The sequence below is a fragment of the Myotis davidii genome, unplaced genomic scaffold, assembly GCF_000327345.1.
Source record: "Myotis davidii unplaced genomic scaffold, ASM32734v1 scaffold1437, whole genome shotgun sequence".
Taxonomy (NCBI): domain Eukaryota; kingdom Metazoa; phylum Chordata; class Mammalia; order Chiroptera; family Vespertilionidae; genus Myotis; species Myotis davidii.
The window spans coordinates 273,631-274,278 of record NW_006288601.1 but is presented as its reverse complement, the minus strand read 5'-3'; positions in this window follow the sequence as shown (position 1 = coordinate 274,278).

Sequence of the window (648 nt, the reverse complement as noted above, 5' to 3'; positions counted from 1 at the left end):
GGGAGTGTTGTGGGGCTGGAAGGCAGGAAATCAGACATGATTGCTGTGACTTTTTTATATTAATGTGAGGCTTTTTTCCCTAGCTCATTTGCATGTCAAAGTGGTGGAGGTGTGAGGGCAGAGATTAGTATGGAGATGACATAATGATGCAATGAATTAAATGTGATCACTTCTCAAGCCGGGGTGAAGGGGGGGGTGGAAAGCAGCGAGGTGAGGAGGGGGAGCCAGCGAGACAGACGGAGTGAAAGAGCAAGAGGGGAGCGCTGCTTCTGATCTTCACCACACAGTTGATTGATGTCACCAGCGAGCAGAATGCATCTTTTTATTGTGATGATGGTGACGGTGGTGGTGGTGATGCTGATTGCCATGATTACACTTATCGTTAGTGTGAAATTTGAATTTTAAGTGGTCAGTGCTGGAGCTCCAGTGCACGTGATTGTTTGGTTCATCAGTGCAAACCCTTTACTGTCAAAATTTAACACTATTCCACGTTTGCTTTTATTTAAAAAGGAAGATGCAACATACCGGAAAGAAATGACTAATTTGAGATGTTACACAGTGGGCTTCCCCCCCCCCCATGTAGCTTCAATTTTATTTTGCATATAAAAAAAGAGGGGGGCGAGATTAAAAACATTTTTATTCTTACAA